Source organism: Salvelinus alpinus, chromosome 17 (assembly GCF_045679555.1).
Source record: "Salvelinus alpinus chromosome 17, SLU_Salpinus.1, whole genome shotgun sequence".
Lineage (NCBI taxonomy): Eukaryota > Metazoa > Chordata > Actinopteri > Salmoniformes > Salmonidae > Salvelinus > Salvelinus alpinus.
This window is the reverse complement of record NC_092102.1, coordinates 3,605,474-3,622,341: the sequence shown is the minus strand read 5'-3', so window position 1 is coordinate 3,622,341 and position 16,868 is coordinate 3,605,474. Positions and strand designations below refer to the sequence as shown.

The 16,868-nt window shown below is 42.6% G+C and overlaps 1 protein-coding gene across 3 annotated transcripts in view; it reads left to right on the top strand.

The window, feature by feature from the left end:
* Positions 1 to 3,779: 3,779 nt before the first annotated feature.
* The window catches only part of LOC139541977 (netrin-3-like), a 102,391-nt gene continuing 89,302 nt past the window's right edge, over positions 3,780 to 16,868 (top strand). For 2 of the 3 annotated variants that reach the window (XM_071346925.1, XM_071346923.1), the window contains exon 1: positions 3,780 to 4,340. The gene's annotated coding sequence lies outside the window, so the exon portion shown is untranslated. The remainder of the gene's footprint in view (positions 4,341 to 16,868) is intronic. The other variant, XM_071346924.1, reaches the window with a different exon arrangement.

The window sequence follows — 16,868 nt, the reverse complement described above, 5'->3', positions numbered from 1 at the left end:
TAATAACTGTATCAAGTTTTCCGTTATGATGAGAGGGAAAGTATTTAGATTAACTGACAAAAAGGAGAAGAGGGGAGTGATAAAAGAGAGGCAAATGTGAAGGAATTGTAGAGTGAAGCAAAGAAAGCAAAAGCAGAAGGGAGAGGTACGACTGAAAAGAGGAGATGAATAGCAAACGGGCCTTCGTGGAGAGGAAGAGGAATGAGAAGAAATTAAAGGGTGAAGACATGGAAGGAAAGGAAACGATCATCCGAATTGGTGTCACATTATAGAGCAGTTGTTTATAACACATTATAAACCGGGTAGTTTGGGTCATAGGGTTGGGTGATATGGCCTAAAAATACTGTTTTCATTTTTTCAAATTTATGGTCGATTCATGATATATATCTTGATTTTTTTATGTTTTCTGTAAATAAGCTTTGATGTACAATAAAAGGTCAAATACGCTGCATTTCAAACAGTCAGCAATAATCAAGGCTTGTGAAATCATAACAAGGCTAAATCTAAGCTTTTCATTTGACCCCCTTTATCTCCCCGATTTCGTGATTTCCAATTACGATCTTGTCTCATCGCTGCAACTCCCCAACGGGCTCGGGAAAGGCGAAGGTTGAGCCGTGCGTCCTCCGATACATGACCAAAGCCGCACTTCTTAACACCCGCTCGATTAACCTGGAAGCCAGCTGCACCAATGTGTCCGAGGAAAAAACGTTCAACTGACGACTGAAGTCAGCTTGCAGGCGTCCGACCTGCCACAAGGAGTCGCTAGAGCTAAATGCGCCAAGTTAAGCTCACCACCCGGCCAATCCCTGCCCTAACCCGGCGATGCTGGGCCAATTGTGTGCCGCCATTTGGGACCCCCAGTCACGTCCGGTTGTGACACAGCCCTGGGATAAACCCCAGGCTGTAGTGACAATGCAACATTGCGATGCAGTGCCTTAGACCGCTGCACCACTCAGGAGGCCTGATCAAAATAGTTTAACCTGCCTTTTGTCAATAATCACTGATCTGGCTTTCAAGTCTATCATTGAAAAATGCAATTTGTGTTACAAATTTAACAAGAAGCATGCATAATTCACATGGACTAATAATGACTAACATCTTGTAACAGGCATTGTAGAAAATTAACTCAGGTCTCATAAACAATCTCTCAATGTCACGTTCGTCATAAGGAGTAGACCAAGATGCAGCGTGGTATGTTTCCATCCTTTATTTTGGAATAGAAAACTTCAAAGAACGAAAACAACAAAACGAACAAACGAAACGTGAAGCTATAATAATGCTCACAGGCAACTATACATAGACAAGATCCCACAAAGCACAAAAGGGAAATGGCTGCCTAAATATGATCCCCAATCAGAGACAACGATAAACAGCTGCCTCTGATTGGCAAACATACCAGGCCAACATAGATGATTAAACACCTAGATAACCCACCCTAGTCATTGTCACGCCCCAACCCCCATAGAGAATAAACAGCTCTCTATGGTCAGGGTGTGGCACTCAAGCACAAGCCCAGGTGCTACTGAGTAACCAGTTAATATTTATATTTCAAGTTTAGCCAACTTGGATCTATTTGCTAGCTAAGAGATTCATTGTTTTGAACACACCCTTCTGTCCATCTCCCACTGTTTGAACAGCATGCTAGCCTGTCCACTTTGTTCAGATATAGAAATCAAGTAGCCTACCTTATTTCTCAGAATGAGAATGAGTTGCCAATTCCTTTAATAATTGTGTTTTATGCTTATTGCACATTTATAAAACATTTATAAAACACAGACTAGACGCCTAGTATAATCCGTCTTTGGCTAAAATGCTGCTAGCGGTATGTGGTACATTGACACGCGCGACAAACTGAGTAGAGCATACATTTTCCAGAATCAATGTTCACTGATAGGACTACTCCCATTTAGTAGTGTCTGCTCTGCACACAATTTGAGGAGTTGAGACATGAAAAGGGTATCGTCAGAAAAGTTAATTTATCTTCTATTACAGTAAAATAAAGTAGAATTGTGTTTCGGTGTCCATATGACTGATTCTGTTCGACCAAACCTCAAATAGCGAGTTGAAACCACTTGTCAGATCTCTCATCTTTGTTGTTTTGAGTGGCAGGGGAGGGGCTTGGCCGTGTGTAAATGGGAAGGTGCACACAGCAAAGAAGGAGTGAAGGAGACGAAACCAAAAAGACGACATGAGAACAAGCGGACATACTGTAAACGCTAATAAATAAAAATAACATACATTTTAATGAATCAAGTCAATTTGATATACCGCCCAGCCCTACAATAGTCCTGGATGTTGATTGACTGAAACAGTATTTCAGCCGTGTGAAATTCAAGCAATGCACGACGGGTATGACGTAAATATACTTGTTCACTGTTCTATTTATGTTGGTAGCCTGTTTATAATAGCAATAAGGCACCCCAGGGGTTTGTGGTATATGGCCAATATTGCTTAAGTAGAATGGAGGTTATTCATGCATTCACCTATAGTTGTTAGCTATGAGCCTCTCACCCTGAGAAGAAAAGATAGGGCTCGGGGGGGGAGATGAGACTGTGGTTTAAACTTCTCTGTAGGGCAAGGAAAATAGGAAAGAAGATACACTTTTTCCTGCCCTCTGTATTTTTTTTATTTACTTCGCCTCCACCCCTCTAAACCTGTCCACTGTACTCTATTCCACTGTTTTTGTGTCATTCAGGACAATAGTGTGAAAATAATTCTCTCTCTGCGTTCTTTACTTTAAAGGTGAATCTTTTCTGTTGGCCATTGAGCTTCTCCTCTCTGTGTGAGAAGCTGTCTAGAGGTAGACCTAAGGCTCATACATCAGAAGTGGGTGGCAGGTGTATTATGGATCTAGGATTCATGGATTCCACTCTCTGATTTAACCCTTTACACCAGCACTGTTTGACGCTTCCTAAGACAGACAGACAGACTGATGCATACACACCACACACAGATACACAGAGCTATCTCTTTAACTCATGGACAAACTTTAACAATGTACGATTTTTTCAGGGCTAAGAACCATATTAGAGAATATTAAAAGAGCCATTGTTTTAGTTCAATAAATTAAAAAGGAACAAATGAGTCAGTGGTATACCTAGTGCTGTTACCCCCAGTGGAAGGTACATTAAATACAGTAGGAATGTTGATCATTTTACAATGGAGTTAGGAGACGCTAAGGATTTGAACGAACCACATAGGGTGCAGGCTCACAACATAACGGTGTGTGTAATTATGAATTGCTACAGTACACCTGCAATAACACACCTGACGGAATATTATGTGTGCGGTGTAAATGAACGGTTTAGAATGAAACCAAACACGCAATTGTGCGCAGTTAACCAACCCGGTTTTTAATGAAATAATGAACGCTTACTCTCGCTGACAAAGCATATGCCACATAATATATGGCCTATTAACAAATTAACCACGAGGAATAATGGATGACCTAGAGGGGATCTTTATTGATGGAATGCAGTTATTCTTACCCCTAGCCATAGCGAGACATTGTGGGCCTGAAGGGACCTGATCTGGAATAGGTCTATAGAAAATGCCTCTAATATCTGAACGTTTTCACAATAGGCCTGTTCTTGGATCTTCAACCAAAGACCGTCGCAGAAAACAAAATATAATACCCGTTTATTTAATAAGGTTCCCTGTTCCCTTGACTGTCATAATACGCACGTCCTATTATGTGGCTGTGCTGGCGTTCCTTTTAGCACCCTCACAGTAGCACAATTAGTAAAGCATCTGAGGTAGACCTACAGTATATGCTGGTTGTAAAATGATACGCGTTGTTTCGTTTAGATATTGCTCTTCGTTATGTTATTTAGCCTACTACACATTATGTTGAGGCAAAGAACAAGTTGCCTTATTATGTAAAAAATATTTACTCTCTCACTCGCTCGTTGTGGTCGCCAGACGCTCTTGCGCGCAAGGCTGAGAAAATCTGCAATTGATTTTATTGGGGAGTAGCCTACTTTTCAACACCATGGGTGCATTGGTCTGTTTTCACTTGGTCTGAACGGCGCGGGCGAGTGCAGTGTCTCACCCCTGTACTGTGTACTTGCTCATTATATCTGTCGCTATTTGGACAATACTGAACGTGCCTCTGTTTCTTAACGTCTTTCTATAATGTAGTCTACCTCCGCAAAACGCTCAAGACTGAGCAGACGGGACTCGTCAGTTGTGTTTGGGAAGTTTATATTTTCTTCCAACAGATGCGCATTTATTTTTTATTGTTTTGGACCTCAATCATTGGACCGTGTTGTCGTTTTAAGATTCGCCAATACACCGGGTCTTCGGTAAGGTTGATAGTGTCAATTTCACGCATTTAACAGGTGAGTTTATGAAGTCAATTTCAGTCATTTCCAGTAGCCTTAATGTTTGTCTGTCTTCACATGCTCTATTATTTAACTCACATTCATGGCGTTTATTAAAACGGATTTCACTATGTTTTTTTTTCTTTCTTCTGATATATTATAAGGCTGAGTCACTATGCGTAAAGCACTGTTAATTACGCAGTTGTCGACTTAATATTTATAAGAACTCAAGTATTGAGTGAATTCAAGTAACATTATTTCATTCTTGCAGTACGATTTCTAGTTATTATTAAGTGATCGTTATTAGCTTGAAATGATGGCGCAACAGCCAGTCTATAATTTGTTCAGATGAAAACGGATTACTATTATTATTATTGTTTATAGTCATAATAGTATAATGTAGTAATATAACATTTTTTGAGAGAACCTCTGGACGCACTGAAATGGAAAGGCACGGAGGACAGGTGGGCGATGAAAGACCCTGGGGCGCGAGATCTAGCGCGCGGTGTGAACTCTCCTCGGTTCACAGCTGCCGGGTGGGTCCGAGGAAAGAGCAAGAACAGCAGCCTAAGCAATATAGGTTACAATAAGTAGGCTATGGAGTCCATGTGTTTTAATAGCTCTCCAATGTAGGCCAAGTAGCGATGCCAAACCAAGCAGCACTTCTCGGATCCCGCATTCGACTGTACACCATATGCCAAGTCTCCCAATGCGTTTGTCAATTCTAATGTTTTCCCTTTACACCACTGCATTCGTATAGACAAACGCATTTAGGCCTATGAAAGATTGGGAAGTTATATTTTTAAGTCTAAAAGCTGAAACCAACAAGTATAAACCCAATCAGAATGCTAGTGAAAGGAATTGAAGGATAATATTGATTTGCTCCCGCTTATTGTTGAGATACAAGTCAGAATTGAAGATTGTTTATGAGATTATTTTATATATATGAACCCAAGTATCTTAGAAAATAGTAATGCATTTTTTTTTAAAAGACTCAGGAAATTACTTGGCAAGTTGTCTTGTCTTGACGAGGTTGATTTGGCTGATATGGCACTGAGCACGAGTCCTGTGAAACAAAATCACCTTGCAATTATAATTCGGAGGCCCCACCTTTTTATCAATGCACAAATCATATAGCCTACATATGACAGATTAGTAGTAAAAAGCAGACACGCTGCTGGGAGAAAGGTACACCACAACTGCAACAGATTCCTTATCTTAAATGCTTCAATTGAGTTAAAGTGTGCCTCCATTAGAGATTCGTGTCAACCACTTCACCCACTTATCCTCATTCTCCTGGAATATTGCTGGACGCTGTTCTGAAAGATGACGTTGTTGATGCAACTTGTATTTGTTCACTCAGATACAGAAAACATTGATATGGTTTTAAATGTGGTACAATTATGACCAGGATTTTCTGGTCGAATGCAACAACAACACTTATTCACAGAGAATATCGGCAATATCATTGTTTTTTTAAATTAATCACGGTCTTTTAATTGCATCATGTTATGATCCATCAATAACACACAGCCACAGATTGCGCCAGGAGCAACCAGGGCTCAGGCACACGGTTGTGTAAGCGAATCCACAGGAACTTACTCCAGCACGTTTATAAACTCCTTCTGGTGGTGGTGTGTGTGTGGCCGAATCTTCTGGGAGTGTGTGTGTGTTGCCGTAACGTAAGCAGATCATTTTCTCTTTGCTTTGAAAGGCAGGATTCCTCGGGACTCTTGGCTCCGTCCACCTGAACGAGTAAAGTCAACACGTCCGATATATTTTTCTTCTCTGGTTTGAACAGCTTGATGGGGGAACGGAATGCTGCTGGTTCTTTTTCCCCCTCTTGTTTTTTTCTTATTTCGGTGGGCCTGAGACAGCTGTTGCTTTGCAGAAATAAATATGTGTAATCCTTAACAAATTAAACAAGCTGATTGGAGTGTTAAACTAAGTCCCACACATTGGACTGAACTTTGACCCTTTATGGAAGAACAGCCATCGAGCCCAAGTGTCGCAGATTCATTTGATTCATATCTGAACATTTTCATTTATGAATCAATTATTTCCTTACCAATAACAACAGCTTCTATGTTAAGGCTATCATACTGTTAAATAGCCAACCCTAGCCGGCTTCCACGCTTTCTACGCAACCCTGTATCTATACATAGACTTGGAATCACTTGCCACTTTAATAATGGAACACGAGTCACTTTAATCATGTTTAAATAATGCTTACATACTGTTTTACTCACCTCATATGTATATACTGTATTCTATTCCACTGTGTTTTAGTCAATGCCACTCCGACATTGCTCGATCAAATATTTATATATTTCTTAATTCCATTATTTTACTTTTAGATGTCTGTGTATTGTTGTGAATCGTTTTAAGATACTCCTGCACTGTTCGATACTACTGCACTGATGGCGCTAGGAACACAAGCATTTCGCTGCACCTGCAGTAACATCTGCTGAATATGTGTATGTGACCAAAAATGATTTGATTTGAATGCCAATGTCGTTCTCAAATATACTGCAGTGTTTTTCTGCTATGTCTACCTAATGGTTTGACGTAGGCCTTCAAAAGTAGATTTTCACTAGGCCTCAGAAGGGGGGGATCAAAAAGTGGAGGTCCCAATTCTATTTGTACTCTTTTTTTAAATGGATATGCTTATTAATCCGAAAGTCCGAGCCCCCTCGGAAATCGAATTAGCATAATAAAAACATCCCCATAAAAATCTGTCAGTTTAAGCTAGAGGTATAATTTTTATTTTTATTGGATGAGTCTCATCCACAGCATCCGCGCCTATGTTGAACTTCCGCATCTGCGGTGAAAGGTGACAGAGCTAGAGTGGTGTTTGTCAGACCATGAGATATCCCAGAAATGGGTCTTCTCACAAAATAATCTGTAGCGTGCGAACGGTTTGGCCTATAAACAGTTATGACCCTCTCTATGGAAAGATGAGACTCTCACGTTCATATGGTTGTTTTGCTCTAGGAAGCCAGCATGATTCGTCTGAAGGCCCCCTGGTAACAGTTGAAAAATGAATGGAAGTATACAGTACCAGTCAAAAGTTTGGACACACCTACTCATTCAAGGGTTTCTTTATTTTTACTATTTTCTATATTGTAGAATAACTGTGAAGACATCAAAACTATGAAATAACACATATGGAATCATATAGCAACCAAAAAACTATTAAACAAATCAAAATATATTTATATTTGAGATTCTTCAAAGTAGCCATCCTTTGCCATGATGAAAGCTTTGCACACTCTTGGCATTCTCTCAACCAGCTTCATGAGGTAGTCAACTGGAATGCACAAATTCCATTTGTGGAATTTCTTTCATTCTTAATGCGTTTAAGCCAATCAGTTGTGTTGTGACAAGGTAGAGGTGGTATACAGAAGATAGCCCACTTTGGTAAAAGACCAAGTCCATATTATGGCAAGAACAGCTCAAATAAGCAAAGAGAAACAACAGTCCATCATTAAGACATGAAGGTCAGTCAATGCAGAACATTTGAAAACTTTGAAAGATTCTTCAAGTGCAGTCGCAAAAACCATCAAGCACTATGATGAAACTGGCTCTCATGAGGACGGCCACAGGAAAGAAAGACCCAGAGTTACCTCTGCTGCAGAGGATAAGTTAATTAGAGTTACCGGCCTCAGAAATTGCAGCCCAAATAAATGCTTCAAAGAGTTCAAGTAACAGACACATCTTAACATCAACTGTTCAGAGGAGACTGCATGAATCAGGCCTTCATGGTTGAATTCATGCAAAGAACCCATTACTAAAGGACATCAATAAGAAGAAGAGGCTTGCGACCAAGAAACATGAGCAATGAACATTAGACCGGTAGAAATCTGTCCTTTGGTCTGATGTTGTCCAAATTTCAGATTCTTGGTTCCAATCGCCGTGTCATTGTGAGACGCAGAGTATGTGAACGGATGATCTCCGCATGTGTGGTTCCCAACGTGAAGCATGGAGGAGGAGGTGTGACGGTGTGGGGGTGCTTTGCTGGTGACACTGTCAGTAATTTATTTAGAATTCAAGGCACACTTACCAACATGTCTACCACAGCATTCTGCAGCGATACACCATCTCATCTGATTTGCTCTTAGTGGGACATTTGTTTTTCAACAGGACAATGACCCAACACACCTCCAGGCTGTGTAAGGGCTATTTGACCAAGAAGGAGATCAATGGAATGCTGCATCAGACGACCTGGCCTCCACAATCACCCTACCTCAACCCAATTGAGATCATTTGGGATGAGTTGGACCGCAAAGTGAAGGAAAAGCAGCAAACAAGTGCTCAGCATATGTGAGAACTCCTTCAAGACTGTTGGAAAAGCATTCCAGGTGAAGCTGGTTGAGAGAATGCCAAGAGTGTGCAAAGCTGTCATCAAGGCAAATGGTGGCTACTTTGAAGAATCTCAAATATAAAATATAATTTCAGTTGTTTAACACTTTTGTTGGTTACGACATGAGTCCATACCGTATGTGTTATTTCATAGTTTGGATGTGTTCATTATTATTCTACATTCTAGAAAATAGTAAAAATGAAGAAAAACCCTTGAATGAGTAGGTGTGTTCAACCTTTTGACTCGTACTGTATATGGAGACTGTTTAGTAAAAAAAATAAGGGGTAAAATACATGTAAAAAAATATATATTTACTATATCTCTCAGATACAGTGCATTCGAAAAGTATTCAGACCCTTTCACTTTTTCCACCTTTTGTTATGTTACAGCCTTATTCTAAAATTGATTAAATACTTTTTTTACCTCATCAATCTCCACACAATACCCCATAATGACAGAGAAAAAAAAAGGTTTTTAGAAAATGTTGCTTAATTTATAATAAAAAAAAATTAAAAAAAATGAAATATCACATTTACTTGAGTATTCAGACCCTTTACTCAGTACTTTGTTGAAGCACATTTGGCAGCGATTACAGCCTCGAGTCATCACGGGTATAACGCTGCAAGCTGGCACACCTGTATTTGGGGAGTTTCTGCCATTCTTCTCTGCAGATCCTCTCAAGCTCTATCAGGTTGGATGGGGAGCGTTGCTACACAGCTATTTTCAGGTCTCTCCAGAGATGTTTGATCGGGTTCAAGTCTGGACTCTGGCTGGGCCACTCAAGGACATTCAGAGACTTGTCCCGAAGCCACTCCTGCATTGACTTGGCTGTGTGCTTAGGGTAGTTGTCCTGTTGGAAGGTGAACCTTCTCCCCAGTCTGAGGTCCTGAGCGCTCTGGAGCAGGTTTTCATCAAGGATCTCTCTGTACTTTGCTCCGTTCATCTTTCCCTCGATTCGGACTAGTCTCCCAGTCCCTGCCACTGAAAAACAGTCCCACAGCATGATGCTGCCACCAACATGCTTCACCATATGGATGGTGCCAGGTTTCGTCCCAACGTGATGCCTGGCATTCAGGCCAAAGTGTTCAATCTCAGTTTCATCAGACAGGGAATATTGTTTCTATTGGTCTGAGAGTCTTTAGGTGCCCTTTGGCAAACTCCAAGCGGACTGCCATGTGCCTTTTACTGAGGAGTGGCTTCCGTCTGGCCTTTGTATCATAAAGGCTTAATTGGTGGTGCTGCAGAGATGGTTGTCCTTCTGTAAGGTTCTCCTATCTCCACAGACAAACTCTGGTGCTCTATCAGAGTGACCATCGGGTTCTTGGTCACCTCCCTGACCCTTCTCCCCTGATTGCTCAGTTTGGCCGGGCGGCCAGCTGTAGGTGGAGTCTTGGTGGTTCCAAACTTCTTCCATTTAAGAATGATGGAGGCCACCGTGTTTTTGGGGACCTTCAATGCTGCAGACATGTTTTGGTACCTTTTCTCAGACCTGTGTCTCGACACAATCCTGTCTCGGAGCTCTACGGACAATTATTTCGACCTCATGGCTTGGTTTGTGCTCTGACATGCACTGTCAGCTGTGGGACCTTATACAGGTTTGTGCCTTTCCAAATCATGTCCAATCAATTGAACCACAGGTGGACTCCAATCAAGTTGTAGAACGATCTCAAGGATGATCAATAGAAACAGGACGCACGTGAGCTCAATTTAGAGTCTCATAGCAAAGGGCTGGAATACTTATGTAAATAAGATATTTCGTTTTTTCATTTGTAATACATTTGCAAAAATTTCTAAAATCCTGTTTTCGCTTTGTCATTATGGGGTATTGTGTCTAGATTGATGAAGAAAAAAATGGATGTAATCCGTTTTAGAATAAGGCTGTAACATAACAAAATGTGGAAAAAAGTCAAGGGGTCTGAAAACTTTCCGAATGCAACATATATACTGTATATCCCAACAACAAAAAAAATCGGTATTCATCCATAACCGTCAGTTACACGGTTATCCCATTACGTCACAGCCCTACTTTTCAGTCTGGAGGGGTGTGTGTCGGTGCAAGCCGGATTTCCCTGTTTAACTTCTGCTCGTCATTCGTCAGTGTGAAGCCTCGCTCCCCATCCCATAGGATGATCCCGGGCCAAGATTCCAAAGCTCCATTATTCGTCAGTGTGACGACTCGCGCGCCCTTTCCCTTGGGATGATGCCGAGATTGCAAAGCTCCATCCCATCACTCCCCATGCCCTGCCAAGTCCGCATTTGTCAACCGCACACATTTCCTCCAGATGCAGAAGGATGTGTGTGTGTGAAGTCTGTGCATGTGTGTGTGTTTGTTCTCAGGGTGCTATGTAAACCATTTTAAGGTTTAACTGTTGTTTTATCTCAACTATCGATAAAGGAAATGCCACTAGTGTACACATGCAGGTGTTTTAGTTCTATACAAATTAATCCGATACTTCCCTCACATCTCCTCTTCTCCTCTGGCCCTGGGGGCTGCCATGGCAACATGGAGCAGACCAGCTTGATGGAGTGGGAGGTCCTAGGGCCACTCTCTCGCCTCCCGGCCACGCTGTGCAGTGTACCATTACCCTGCTCCAGCCTGAAAAAAATGGACTTCACCGTCGGGCCTTGTGAGGAAAGGGAGGGAGAAAATGGGATGACGAGGAGAAGGAGGTGGAGAGGGAGGAAAAGAGACAAGGGGAAGGGTGGGTTGTCCGATGATTCAGTCCCTGCCTTCAAAAGCCCTGGCAGCCCTGATAATGTATGGGTCTCCATGTGTGTGAGTGAGAGTGCGTGTGTTTGTGTGATTGAGTGTGGTGCGCCTATGTGTTTGTGCGTGTACATGTGTGCGAACGCTAATAGTATTTTGAACTCTTAATAAAAGTATTGGTGGTTTCCCCCGCCAGTTCAAAGTGGCCCAGCTAGCTCTGGCTGTGAGAAGTCTCTTGTGCAATGGAAAAAGCAGTTTTCCTGTCGGAGGGCTCGGGGAGAAACCGCAAGCCTGCCTACCACAGAGCCAGGCATCAAAAGGCTTTGAAGCACACACCTCGACACCCCTCTCTGGAATAGGCGTATATGCCTTACATGGAGTTGTCACTGATGTCTCGATATTGTGAGATCTTCATTTAGAAGATCCTGACGGGAAGTATTCCGTCTTCTCTCTGAAGTCTCACACAGCAGTCCCATTTGAGTACACATATAGGGGGAAATACACAGTAATGAAAAAAGTACACAATTGTCATACTAAAGTAATGATAACTTAATAGAAAACGTCTGAAGTAAAAGTGTCACCCAGTAAAATACTACTTGAGTAAAAGTAAAGATACCTTATATAAAATGTCTCAAGTTAAAGTGAGTCACCCAGTAAAATACTACTTCAGTGAAGTTTATAAGTATTTGATTTTATACTTAAGTATCAAAAGTAAATGTAATTGTTCAAATATACTTAAGTATCAAAAGGAAAAGTACAAATCATTTCAAATTCCTTATATTAAGGAAACCAGATGGCGCCATTTTCTTTTTTTAAACGAAAAGCCAGGGGCACACTCCAACGCTCAGACATCATTTACAAACGAACCATGTGTGTTTAGTGAGTCCGCCAGATCAGAGGCAGTAAGTATTACCAGGGATGTTCTCTTGATAAGTGCGTGAATTGGAACATTTTCTCGTCCTGCTAAGCATTTAAAATGTAACGAGTACTTTTGGGTGTCAAGGAAAATGTATGGAATAAAACGTACATTATTTTATTTAGGAATGTAGTGAAGTAAAAGTAGCCCAAAATAGAAATAGTAAAGTACAGATGACTTAAGTAGTACTTTAAAGTATTTTTTACTTAAGTACTTGACATCACTGGAAATACAGTATGTTAACTTTATATAAAAGTGGATCACACTTTGACACTGGCTATAATTTCTTTTGGCAAAGTCTAAACCGCCACTATGTTATGAAATGAACCAGCCTCTATCTCCTCATCTTCTCCCTGATTCCCGTATAAAGCATATTTCATATGAAAAGTATGTGTTCTATGAAACTGAGGGATGAGCCCTTGTTCTTGCCCAGACTCCACGTTAAAATCTGCATGTCCTCAAACCCAGATGGGGGGGATTTGTAGGCCTATTGGCAACAATTTTAAGTTTGGACTGGCAATATTCAATTGGCTCTTTCTCGCTCTCTCACTCACCCACTCACTCATCCAATCTCAATAAGCTCAAAGGAGGAAGCCACTTTAGACTAGTGTGTGCTGGTGGGAGTCTGTTGAGAGTAGGATGATATTTCCCTGACACTGATCTAAGGTCAGTTGTGTTGTCTAACCCAACCTCCCCCTCTTTGCCCCCTAATGTTTGACACACGAGTTGACATTGTGCCATGCTCGCGGTCTCATATCCTTCCCCTTCCCCTTCAAACCCTCCTCCTCTACTCCACAGACTGCTACTCACAGACCAAAAACACTGAATTCACAGAAATATCTAATGAACAGAAAATACCCCAAACATGTGATATCAGCAGTTTTGCCTCCCTTTGTAGTGGAGTGTAACACAGAGAACCCTACGTTTAGTACAGCTTCCTGTCTGGATCTATGAGAAGTGGCCTGGCCTGAGGTTCTGCCTCCTCTCCTTTCCTCTCTTCTTAGTAGTTCTGGATCAGGTTCTGTTGTTTTACAACTGCTGGCCAGGAGAGCAGGCTGGCTGCGTTCCTCTCCTGGGCGTTCTCACTCTCTCAGAATGATGAGAAGGAGGGCGAGAAAGAAAGAAACTGATCTCTGCCCCTGGAACCCACCTTCAGTGGCATACTGTGTGTCTGTGTGTCAGAGCTATAGTCCAGGGCTGGGGGACAGTGGAGGGAGGTTCCCGCTCAGCTTCAGAGCAGACTCAAAGCTTTTCTGAATTTGTCAGTGATGCCTCTGCTAATGACACCCTCAGCTGTGAGAGTTGACCCCCTTTTGCCTCCCTCTCTCTCTCACTGCTAATGAATACCAGAGAGCCACACTGAGACCCCCCCCATTTATTTTCTTATTTTTAACCTTTATTTACCCTTTATTTAACTAGGCAAGTCAGTTCAGAACACATTCTTATTTACAATGAGGGCCTACCAGGGAACAGTGGGTTAACTGCCTTGTTCAGGGGCAGAACGACAGATTTCACCTTGTCAGCTCAGGGATTCGATCCGGCAACCTTTCGGTTACTGGCCCAATGCTCTAACCACTAGGTTACACCCCCCTCCATTATTGGATTTGGTTTCTGTCATTAGTACCCTTTTACTTGTGGACTGTCAGTCACGTTTATTTACCCAGTGTGTGTGTGTGTGTTTGTGGGGTGGTGATGACTCTGGACCATGATAGATGGTGCACAGTGCCCTCTTGTTCACCAATTTAAAAGTCCTCCACAGTTGCCACAACTTCTAACAGACCAATCAGGGATTACTGTACACTGGGCACTGAGTGGAGGATCCCCAAGGAGCTCCATTCAGCGTCATGGTGAGGGGGCCACCTTCCCAGCACACTGCCCCAGCATGGGAGCCTCTGACTGGCTACGAGGTGGCTCAGCTGTCCCTCTGGTTCTCCTTCCCCGATCCCTCACGCCCAAGCCAAATTAAGCCTCTCAGCACCTCTCGTTTTCCTAATCCGTGAAGTCTGCCAGAGTAGCCACGCTTGAAAGAGATACAACTCAACATGGGATGATCTCATGGTAAAATGGCAAAGCTGAAAAAAACTTTCCCTGTGATCTCTCATCCGGGACCAACCTATTCCTTGCTCACTTAAATCAAATCAAATGTTATTAGTCACATGCTTCGTAAACAACAGGTGTGGACTAACAGTGAAATGCTTACTTACGGGCCCTTCCCAACAATGCAGAGAGAAAGAACATTTTGAAATAATAGAAAAATAAAACATGTAATAATAAATACACAGTAATGAAAATGTGTCTATATACAGGGGTACCAGTACCGAGTCGATGTGCACGGGTACGAGGTAAATGAGGCAGATATCTACAGTGCCGTGAAAATGTGTGAACTCTAAAATGTATTAAATCGTTTTTTTCTCATCAATCTACACACAATACCCTATAATGGGGTATACCAGATACATTTTTGCTTATGTATTAATAATAAAAAACTTAAATATACATTTGCATAAGTATTCAGACCTTTACTCAGTACTTTGTTGAAGCACCTTTGGCAGCGATAACATCATTGAGTCATCTTGGGTATGACGCTACAAGCTGGCACATCTGATTTGGGGAGTTTCTCCCATTCTTCTCTGCAGATGCTCTCAAGCTATATAAGGTTGGATGGGGAGCGTTGCTGCACAGCTATTTTCAGGTCTCTCCAGAGATGTTTTGATTGGGTTCATGTCTGGGCTCTGGCTGGGCCACTCAAGGACATCAAATCAAATCAAATTGTATAGGTCACATACACATGGTTAGCAGATGTTAATGCGAGTGTAGCGAAATGCTTGTGCTTCTAGTTCCGACCGTGCAGTAAATTCTAACAAGTAATCTAACAATTTCACAACAACTACCTTATACACACAAGTGTATAGGAATAAATAATGATATGTACATATAAATATATGGATGAGCGATGGCCGAACGTCATAGGCAAGATGCAGTAGATGGTATAGAGTACAGTATATACATATGAGTTGAGTAATGTAGGGTATGTAAACATTATATAAAGTGGCTTTGTTTAAAGTGACTAGTGATACATTTATTACATCCAATTTTTAATTATTAAAGAGGCTAGAGATTTGAGTCAGTATGTTGGCAGCAGCCACTCAATGTTACTGATGACTGTTTAACAGTCTGATGGCCATGAGATAGAAGCTGTTTTTCAGTCTCTCGGTCCCAGCTTTGATGCACCTGTACTGACCTCGCCTTGTGGATGATAGCGGGGTGAACAGGCAGTGGCTCGGGTGGTTGTTGTCCTTGATGATCTTTATGGCCTTCCTGTGACATCGGTTGGTGTAGGTGTCCTGGAGGGCAGGTAGTTTGCCCCCGGTGATGCGTTGTGCAGACCTCACTACATTCTGGAGAGCCTTATGTTTGTGGGCGGAGCAGTTGCCGTACCAGGCGGTGATACAGCCCGACAGGATGTTCTCGATTGTGCATCTGTAAAAGTTTGTGAGTGTTTTTGGTGACAAGCCAAATTTCTTCAGCCTCCTGAGGTTGAAGAGGCGCTGTTGCGCCTTCTTCACCACTCTGTCTGTGTGGGTGGACCATTTCAGTATGTCCGTGATGTGTACGCCGAGGAACTTAAAACTTTCCACCTTCTCCACTACTGTCCCGTTGATGTGGATAGGGGGGTGCTCTCTCTGCTGTTTCTTGAAGTCCACGATCATCTCCTTTGTTTAGTTGACGTTGAGTGTGAGGTTATTTTCCTGACCCCACACTCCGAGGGCCCTCACCTCCTCCCTGTAGGCTGTCTCGTTGTTGTTGGTAATCAAGCCTACCACTGTAGTGTCGTCTGCAAACGTGATGATTGAGTTGGAGGCGTGCATTGCCACGCAGTCATGGGTGAACAGGGAGTACAGGAGAGAGCTGAGAATGCACCCTTGTGGGGCCCCAGTGTTGAGGATCAGCGGAGTGGAGATGTTGTTTCCTACCCTCACCACCTGGGGGCGGCCCCTCAGAACGTCCAGTACCCAGTTGCACAGGGCGGGGTCGAGACCCAGGGTCTCGAGCTTAATGACGAGTTTGGAGGCTACTATGCTGTTAAATGCTGAGCTGTAATCGATGAACAGCATTCTTACATAGGTATTCCTCTTGTCAAGATGGGTTAGGGCAGTGTGCAGTGTGATTGCGTTGTCTGTGGACCTATTGGGGCGGTAAGCAAATTGGAGTGGGTCTAGGGTGTCAGGTAGGGTGGAGGTGATATGATCCTTGCCTAGTCTCTCAAAGCACTTCATGATGACGGAAGTGAGTGCTACAGGGCGGTAGTCGTTTAGCTCAGTTACCTTAGCTTTCTTCGGAACAGGAACAATGGTGGCCCTCTTGAAGCATGTGGGAACAGCAGACTGGGATAGAGATTGATTGAATATGTCCGTAAACACACCAGCCAGCTGGTCTGCGCATGCTCCGAGGATGCGGCTAGGGATGCCATCTGGGCTGGTAGCCTTGCGAGGGTTAACACGTTTAAATGTTTTACTCACGTTGGCTGCGGTGAAGGAGAGCCCACAGGTTTTTGCAGCG